This window comes from Diabrotica undecimpunctata, chromosome 7 (genome assembly GCF_040954645.1).
Source record: "Diabrotica undecimpunctata isolate CICGRU chromosome 7, icDiaUnde3, whole genome shotgun sequence".
Classification (NCBI taxonomy): Eukaryota; Metazoa; Arthropoda; class Insecta; order Coleoptera; family Chrysomelidae; genus Diabrotica; species Diabrotica undecimpunctata.
Genome location: NC_092809.1, coordinates 51764871 through 51774551, shown reverse-complemented (window position 1 = coordinate 51774551; position 9681 = coordinate 51764871).

Genomic DNA, 9681 nt, shown 5'->3' with positions numbered 1-9681 from the left:
AGTAAGAATTTTTCGAAATATTGCATTTTAAATACAGACTTTTTTTTAACAAATAGTAACAATCAATTTTTTTGGCTCCGATATTTTTTTTAAATTTTTTGGATTATTCTGAACGAAATAAGTCTGTTGTAGTTATATTGTATTTGTACTTGATCGTTTTCGTTTCGAGTTATAGATAATTTAAAACTGAGAATAACACAAAATAACGATTTTCAAGGCTCAAAAACACAGGTAAAAATCATTATTTTTAAATTCACCGAGTGCCTGAATTCAAACTCAAACCTTGTTCTATCATTTTCCGATAAGTATTTTATGACTATTTAATTTTAAAACATTGTTTTTCAATCGTTAATAAAGCGCTTGCGGCAGGACGAGCGCTCGGGCTGCGGCATGTATAAGAGAGGGAAACAAGATCTAGGCACAAATTTTTGCTAGTATAAACATTCTCATTGTATATACATTATACATTGTATATTATATTATATACATTCTCGTTGTACAAATGAGCGCCCGCCCTGCCATACGCGTTTTATTATCAATTAAAAAATAATGGTTTATTAGTTATTTATGCACATGCAAGGGTGTTATTCGTAGCATTTGTATGTTCTTTCGTATGTTTTAAAAATTACCCTGTATGTATTAAAACACCGAAAAAATATTTTCAACCCTATTTCATCGCTGAAATTGATAATAAACACATTTTAAAGTTGATTGTTTATAAGATATATCTGATGTGTTTTGATCGAGATGCCGCTCTAGGATATTTTGCGCGTCAAATAAACAAGAATTTTTCCATTTATGCTTTGTCTATACCGAGTTGGGTGAACGATTTTTAAAGACTATGAGATCACTATTGGTCTAGCCGCTGTCAAGGGCAGTTGGTTTCGTTGCTTAGTCCGAATTTTCATCAAATTGGTAATGGTTTTTCGTTATTTGTTTTTTTGTTTTTGAAATTAGTTAGTGAACAGTTAAAAGTTAAAAGTGGATTTAAAATTTTAACGGGTAAAGAGCTCGGCCTGTATTCTTCTAAAAGCCGGCAGACTTTGTTTGTGGAAAGGTAAATTCAATCAAATGCAAATGTGGCAGTTTTTGTTGAATTGAGCACCGTTTTTTGTTATATGTGTTGTATGTATTGTGTCTTAAATGGAAGATTTGTAAGCAGATATAAGGAGTCCACATGTTTTCAAAGAGTGTTTGAAAAGACAAGCTTTGGAGATTGGAGCCTAAGTTCGATAATCCAGTGCCCAACTTCAACAGAGAATCGTCTATTTGTTTTTCCCTGGTTATTTCAGACCGAATTGCAGCTTGTGAGACGCATTTGTGTCATTTTGCAGTGTTTTGGATCCAATTTCAACCCTAAAAACTTTTAAAGGAAATACATCAGCCAGTTATATCAAGGTATTCTTTTTGTTAAAATTTTTTAAAGTAAAATTAGACATTTTTCACTAATAATTGCTTTCTTGATAAGTTAAAAAATTGTATTAAATAAAATTATAAATTTTAGGGATTGGCTAACTGTCATATTAATTATTCTTATCTTATTTTTTTTTTAATGCAAACAATTTTAAAAGTTTAGTGTTTCAAAAAGTTAAAAGTTTTAATATTTAATCATGACATATGACAGTTAGCATTATTTTCTTCGAACATTTGGCACATAACCAATAAATTTTGATTCGTTTTGTTTTAAAAAAAAAAGTTAAACTCAATGTAAGCTCCGTTGAAAAATCTAGATGTTTTCAATTTATTCATAATTATTTAAATAGTTACAACTAGTTGTTGAGACCGCTACAAAATGTCGCCCCACTAGTAAGTTTGTTTTTAAATATTATTATTATTTGTAATATCTGTTTATGGTAAAGTAATAATAAATATGTGATATTTCTCTCTAAACCAAGTGTAGTATTATTTCCTTTTAAAAGATTCTAACCCTTTTTATATTTTTTTAGAAAAAAAAAGCTTTTCTTTCAGGAAAGAAAATTCCAGCAGGAAGATTTTTGTAAGCAGCGTCCAAATTTAAATAGTTTAGGAACCTTCTTGTGTTTTGTTGCCCAGGAAATTTATGTAAGTACTTTTTTTGTTTTTCTTTCTTTGTAGTTGCCTCTTTCCAGTTCCTTTTATTAACTTACTCACGATCCAGCTCTCCAGCCAAACCAAGAGTTTGCCGTTCGCAAACGTTCCGGCCAGCCCAGTAATTTCTGTCCCCAGTTTTCAACTCCCTATATGTGATCCCACTGTGGTAGGCAATAATATAACCGTTACATATTAAGATGATTACGGTTTTAGAGCCACATAATCCAGCCAGAGGGCCTCTGGCCCGAGGGATAAATATTTCTCGATAAACGTAATCATCCAGTAACACCAATGGTTCATACAAAATTTTATTTTTCACTTCACATATTGTGAAAACTAAAATTGCTTTTAATTTTTATTTTACTGCACCTACAAAGTGTATATGCATCTCTTGTATGTACCACTAGTGTTACGGCCCATTCACACATGTCTCCGTTTTACTGTTTCGTTTTATCGTGAACGTGTTTTTTTCGTGGATGGCGTATGTAGTTGTATGACCGACTTCACACATGGCACAGTATTCCGTATACAGTAAAAAATATCGTTTCGTTAAAAAATGACATTTTGTTTTGTCATCGAATACTGGACAACGGAACAGTTAAAAATATACGGAAACGTAGAATTTTAACGGATAGATACTGTGTCCGTGGCGGCAGTGGGTGCGGGATGTAGGAAAGAGAGTGATGCGACAGGTTTTGACTCGTATTTTCTATTGTAAATTTATAGACAACGCGCGCGTGGATTGTGTGTAATAATTATTATAATCACAGATCAAACATGTCAACCAAGGAGTGGGAAAAGTTTATAGACAAGGAAATGTTAATTAGTTTGGTGAAAGATAGGCCAGTCCTTCTGGAAAAGACGCTGGATAAATACAAAGACAATACTGCAAGTATTGCAGATTGGTACGAAATATGCGTTATTTTAATGAAGGATTTTGAGGCTATGGAACAAAGACAAGAGTTCGGTAAGTGTCTGTTTAATTATTTAATTATATTCTAAATAGCTTCATCCTGTCATGGAACTGATCCAGCTTCGGACATGAGATAGTTCACGAATTCTGTTCGAACTAAATTGGCAGTATTATCACCTCGTGTTCTTACTTCATGGGTAAGGTTTTCGTAACTAAATTCTTCAGATACGTTATTATCACTGTTTGAGCCCTCCTTGTCTCTTATAAAGTTGTGTAGAATAGTACATGCCTTAACAATCCATACAGCTGTTGTTTTATCGATGTCTAGAGGCCGATGGAATATTCTCCACTTATTAACTAAGATACCGAAGACACATTCAACGTATCTCCTAGCTCTAGTCAAACGATAGTTGAATATTCGCTTATTTTTGTCCAGATGCATCCCGCCAAATGGCCTTAGTAAATTTTCCTTAGTAATCCGAAACCTTCGTCTCCAATGACCACATAAGGAACTCTCGTTTCTGAGACTCTTGTTAATGGGCATGGTGCTGGCATTTGTAGACTGCCATCTAGCATCATTTTCAAAAATGTTGTCTCCTTGAATATTGATGAATTGCATTCTTTTCCATAAGATCCAACACTAACGTATACAAAGCGATAGTCGGACAGATCCGACGTCTCCAATGACCACATAAGGAACTCTCGTTTCTGAGTCTCTTGTTAATGGGCATGGTGCTGGTATTTGTAGACTGCCGTCTAGCATCATTTTCGAAAATGTTGATTTAACAAAAAATTAGCTTTTTTGTTAAATTCACTTGCTATCTGTTCCCATTCGTTGACTGATGTAGGAAGTGGCATAAATTTTTCACTTAAATTGTTTCATATGCATCTTGAAACTTCCTTAATAATATTGCTAACAGTCGATACACCAACGCTATAGCTGTAATGAAGATCTTTAAATGAACACCCGGATGATGCATACCTAAAAATAAAATTGTTTTATACTTGTTTTAGGAAAACTTGTTATGAAAAAGTGGAGACAGATGAGAGATGCCTAGGTGAGAACACTAAAAGATAAAAAGAATTGCAAGACGTCTGGTTCCGCTGTGTCAAACACGAAGCCCTACAAATACCATAATGAGATGCTGTTTTGGAAAAAATTAGTTGCTGCTGGTGAAACGCACGAAAGCGCCTCTGCTAAACAAACTGAAGAACACACCAGAGAGGACACCACGACATCGAATGAACCTACAAATGAAGATGACAGTGTGACTACAATTACACAACTTGACAATGACAGTCAAAAGAACAAACAAAGTCTAGCTCCCCTGCCTAAACGCAGAGTACCAGCCAAAAGAAATTTTAATGAAATTGATGCCAAAATGATGTCCTACATTGACTATCAGATAAAACCGAAAAAAATTGAGCAGGATGATTGCAATTTATCGTTCTTCAAAGGTATTTTGCCGTTCTTGGCTTTGCTTGATGATGACCAAACTTTGGAATTACAATCAGGGGTGATAAACCTACTACAAAATATTAAACATAGGAGAGTTGACCAGTCAATTTATGAGTGGTCAGCCTATACAAAAACATCTGGTGCTAGTCACTAACAATCCCAGGGCTATTTTAGCAGAACACAGCCTACTGATAGTGCACTATCGCCAGTAAAATCTGTATACAGTGATGCTAGCACACCACAGCCTACTGATATTGCACTATCGCCAGTAAAATCTGTGTAGAGTGATGCTACTTTAGTAGCTCTGTCTGAGTTTTAAAAGTAAAAGTACGTACCTTAAAAATATCGCTAGTTTGTCTTCTGGGCAGATACTTTTCCTCCTTTGAGTATCTTGCTTTTTTAAATTCTTTTCCAATAGTTTAAGAAGTTCCTCAAAAGTAGACATTGACATGCGAAAGTAATTGTAAAATTTCGAGTCGTTACCTCGTAACTGACTCATAAGTAAACTGTAAGGACCCTCTCTAGATCTTTGGGCCATAAATGGATGCTGCTAATAACGTCGACTCTTCCTTCTCCGGCGATAGAACCAATACAACACGACAGCATCCATCCTTGTAGAATAGCGGCGTATACACTGCGAGTTTTCTATTCACATCGCATCCAGTAATGACGGATCCGTTGAACGTTATACGGTGCCTAGCATGTGTACAGGTCATAAATTTATGACGTATCCATTAAAAACGAACCAGTAAAACGGACTCCCATGTGTGAACGGGCCGTTACGTGATGATTAGGTTCATCGAGCAACATTTATCCCACGGGACAAAGGCCCTATGGCTGGATTATGTTGCTCTCCGGGCGTTACCATCTTAATAACATGCTTTGTGCATAAAAACTGCCAAATCATTGTTTTTTATTAAATAATAAAACGCATATGGCAGAACGGGCGCTTATTTGTACAATTAGAATCTACACCAGCAAAAATTTGTGACCTAGATCTTGTTCCTCAGTCTTATACACGCTGCAGCCCGATCGCCCGTCCTATCATAAGCCCTTCATTAACGATTCAAAATAATGCTTTAAAAATGTAAAAATATAAATGTAAAACAAGGTTTGTTTGAACTTAAATTTAGATCCTTGGTGAATTCAAAAATAATTAAATTCAAAAATAAAATGTAAAAATAGTTTTTTACTCGTGTTTTTGAGTCTTGAAAATCGTATTTTTGCGTTTTTCTTAGTTTTAAATTAATTTTAAGTCAAAAACGATCAAATTTACAGAAAAGCTTTAAAAGCTATTTTGTTCAGAATAATCCAAAAAATTCAAAAAAAATTGTCCGGGCCAAAAAAAAAATATTTATTATGATTTGTTTAAATTTTTTTTTTATTTTAACAACTTTTTACCTGTGCGTCCTCTTAAAATTCATTTTGAGGTATTTCATGGAAGTCATTATGCAAACAAAAAAAATCTCATGGGAATATTTTTCTCAACAAACCCGAGCTTTTTGCCTTGTCTGTACTTAATTTGTTCATAAATCCCCTTTTAATCTTTTTTGACATCGTAGCTGTTCTTGCAGATTATTTAATTTCTCTGTAATGAGACCACCTTTTTATCATTCTTCGTTTCTTCAGGGAGTCTACTTTTTAAGAAGGTAAATACTCTTCAAGGTTGCTTTTATATAAATTGCTATAGTACATTTGAAAATTATTGAAACACAAACTTCATAGCAAAGGTCTAAATACAGGGTTGGTCAATGCAGAAAAAACGTAATAATTGATACCTTCTCATTTGAATTTTCACTCGACTTCAAAATGATCATCCCGAAAAACCTCAAATGCAATACATCATAAAATGCAAATAAGCAAACTGTAAGGAATTAAGCAATAACTGAATGTCTTAGTGACGGAGAACATAAAATTACTTTAATATAAAAAATGACGCTACCCATGACGATACCATTTCGTGGCGCTAGTTCCGTGAGCTTCGCTTAAAAAATAAATAGTACAGAGTTAAAAACCTAGCACGAAAGAAATGGCTGAAGACAACTGGAGCAGACTTGGGAGAGTATAAAAGAAGAAAAAAAGACTTCGATAAATGCTGTACAAATAGAAAAAATAGATGGATTGATTAACTTATAAAAGAGTTGAAAGTAAATATCAAGAATAATGTAAAGCTTTATAAATATATAAAATCGCAAAACAAGAAAAAGCCAACAGTTAAGATTGATGTCAAAATATGGGAGAAACATTATGAAGATTTATTTAAGGCTAGAGAAAGTACTCACGAATGTACAGAAGAAACACACCTCAATATTAAAAATAAAATTAAAACTAAAATAGGAGAATACCAAAAGCGATTTAGATAAGAAAGGTCAACAATAGACGCAATATACATAATCACACAGTCAATGAAGAAGCGTTACAAACAAAATATTGACTTAAACATCATTTTCATCGATTTCAAGCCAGCATTCGACAGCCTAATAAGACGCGACCTAATTGAAAACATAAAAAACCTAGATATCCCAATAAACTCAGAAATATTACGAAAATAACAATAGAGAAATCGACGGCAACAATAATAACAGATAACAGCATCTCCAAAAATACGTTGTAAAAAAATAGTGACGTTGATAGAGTACTACAGGATGACTCTCTATCAACGTCACTATTTAACGTCGCTATATAAGAAACAATAAGAGCTACTGAAATGAAAGGTGCAATTATTATAACATCGACATCGCAACTTGTGGCGTACGCTGACATCATACGATTGATTAGCAGAAACTTTAACAGTTTAAAAGAAGAATTTGCGAAGTTGTGCAAGGAAGCATCCAAGAGTAGTTAGGGTTAAATATTGGAAATATGAGTTTGAAAAGGTAAATATCTTAGGGTATCCATTAATGGAACTAACTGCTGAAACTAATGAAAGAATTCTGGCAGAAAACAAAACTTACTGGAAAAACTTTCTCAAAGATAAAAAGCTTACTCAGAATACTAAACTTAAAATTTACAGAGCAGCAATTAGACCGATAATTACATATGGTGCTAAAGTAATGTGCCTGGCATAGAAAGATGAAAAAAGATTAAGGACCTTAGAGAGAAAAATTATACGGAGAATAGCAGACCCACTAAACTTAGGTAATAATGAATTTAGAAAACTGATGAACTACGAAGTAGAAGAACTTTTGTAAGGAGAAGACATTGTCATATTTATCAAGGTACAGAGACTTAGATAGATGGGACATCTAGAAAGGAGATATCCAGAAGCAGTTATCAATAAAATATGGAGACCAGTATGGCAGACCACGAGAAAGACCGAAGACAAGATGGGAAAACCAGATAATTGCGAAAGTTTAGATGTGAAAAAAACTGGAAAAAAAATCAAGAGCATAAGCAAAAACAAAAATGAATTGAGAAATATTGTAGAAGAAGCCAAGTCACACAATATTTAATATTTAGGTTAAGACTACAGGATTTGTTATAAAGCAAAATACATCATTATTTTTCACATTGAAAAATTGAACACCAGCTTGTTTACTTTTGACTGGCCTAGTTTGTTGTTATTTTAATCTATCCTTCCTTTCAGCTTACTAGTTTTGAATATTTGACATTTTCTCAGAACAGTTTACTAATTTGTAGCCAGGTTGGGTGCCATATCGGGACCTTCCAATCTGTCTGGTATACTGAAGAAGTTTTCTATCTCTTATTTGTTATATTATAATTATTTTTGGGTGTCAGAAACTAACATTTCACTGACCATTCAGCGCTCTAATTGCGCGATCCATTGTGTTTGTTATAATTTTCTGTAAGTTAAGCTGTAATTAACTTTAAAATATCTTCTCCTATTGTTTTTAACATAGCTTCCATTCTTTCACCCTATGTATGAAGCCCATATCTTTCACCCATATCTTCTAAGCAAGTCCGAACCAATAAAATAGTTAAAATAGTAATTAATATTTCACAAAGAAAAATTGTGTTGAAATGAAGCATAAGTTTTTCACAGCAAAAATTGGGTAAAGTACCACACGTATCATACTTTGTTCGTGTTAAGATATACGTACACTCACACTACATTTACAAATAAAATATGTTGTAATGGGATAAGACGTTTTTCTTTATTCATTATAAATATTGCAGCTTCAAATAAAACACGACATAATTTTTTACCCAAGAGTATTACCTGGCCAAAAATTTTCTAATTCTTCGTATAAAAGATAGGATTCAATGAATATTTGCTGCTCAAAATCATTTGTCCCTTTGTCAATATTTTAACACTTCAGTCATTAGGTCCCGGACCTAACTATACCGTGGCAACTGTAATGAATTAATAACATGACATTTCGGTAATTTCAACCTTCAAAACCATCCTCTACGTACCTCGACACCATAATAAATAAAGAATATCCCAGAAGATAAAAACGCGCATTAGAAAAGCTAGATCTACCTAAACTAGATAAGCCTTCTTTAAAAGCCAAAATCTTTATTTTTGTGTAAAAGTAGGAATGCTACCATGTTACGCCTTCTTTGTTCTGTTTTATGATGTTTAATCATAATGTCATAGACTTTGAGACCACGAAGATATGTGCAAAAGATTGGAAGCGTTTGAGATGTGACTGTAATAGAGAATACTCAAGATCCCGTTAACTGACCAGATTAATGATAAAGAGGGTCTCAAACAGTTAAAATAGAACCGAGAGGTAGTAAACACCATTAAATCTCGAAAGCTACAAGTACTTTAAATATATTATGCAAAATGAATCTAAATAGGGTAACGGGTAGAGTGATTGGCCACTTAAGAAATTGCCAATTGAATTAAAATTGTAAATTGGTATCTTTTAAAGTAAAATATTTTGTAAGGGTTTTTTAATAGTAATGAAACATCAGATTTCATAAAAACTTAAGTTATTTTAATCAGAAATAATAATGTATATTAAAATAAACACAAATTTGAAAACTTACAGAAGTACACAGTTATTGGCCATACAAATATAGTTATTGGCATATAGAATTACAGTCATTGGCCATTCATAAAATTCCTAATTTTCTTTTTTTGTTCGTGCAGGTAAGGCACACAAAACTATTTAAGTTTTTAATTTCTTGTTGTTTCTTTGCACAAATACCAATATGGTAGCCTTTAACACAAAATAGACATTTTATTCCAACTTTTGATTTAGATATATTATAGGAACAAGAATAACACAATCCTGTATACAAAAGGTTATTTACAGGTGGGTTGGTG